Genomic DNA, 333 nt, shown 5'->3' with positions numbered 1-333 from the left:
CGCCGGTTTGGGCCATCAAATCTTGGGCAAAGTATGGACTATTATATATTGCTGGAAAGCCCAAGATGTCTACTTTCCAACTCCGTTGAGAGCGCGCCAATTGGGCTTCTATAGCTCCAGAAAATCTACTTCGAGTGCAGGGAGGTCAGAATCCAACAGCATCTGCAGTCCTTTTTAGTCTCTGAATCAGATTTTTGCTCAGGTCCATCAATTTCAGCCAGAAAATACCTGAAATCACAGAAAAATACACAAACTCATAGTAAAATCCAGAAAAGTGAATTTTAACTAAAAAATAATAAAAATATACTAAAAACTAACTAGATCATACTAAAC

This window comes from Arachis duranensis, chromosome 5, assembly GCF_000817695.3.
Source record: "Arachis duranensis cultivar V14167 chromosome 5, aradu.V14167.gnm2.J7QH, whole genome shotgun sequence".
In the NCBI taxonomy this organism is placed as follows: domain Eukaryota; kingdom Viridiplantae; phylum Streptophyta; class Magnoliopsida; order Fabales; family Fabaceae; genus Arachis; species Arachis duranensis.
Note: the sequence above shows the minus strand (reverse complement) of the source record.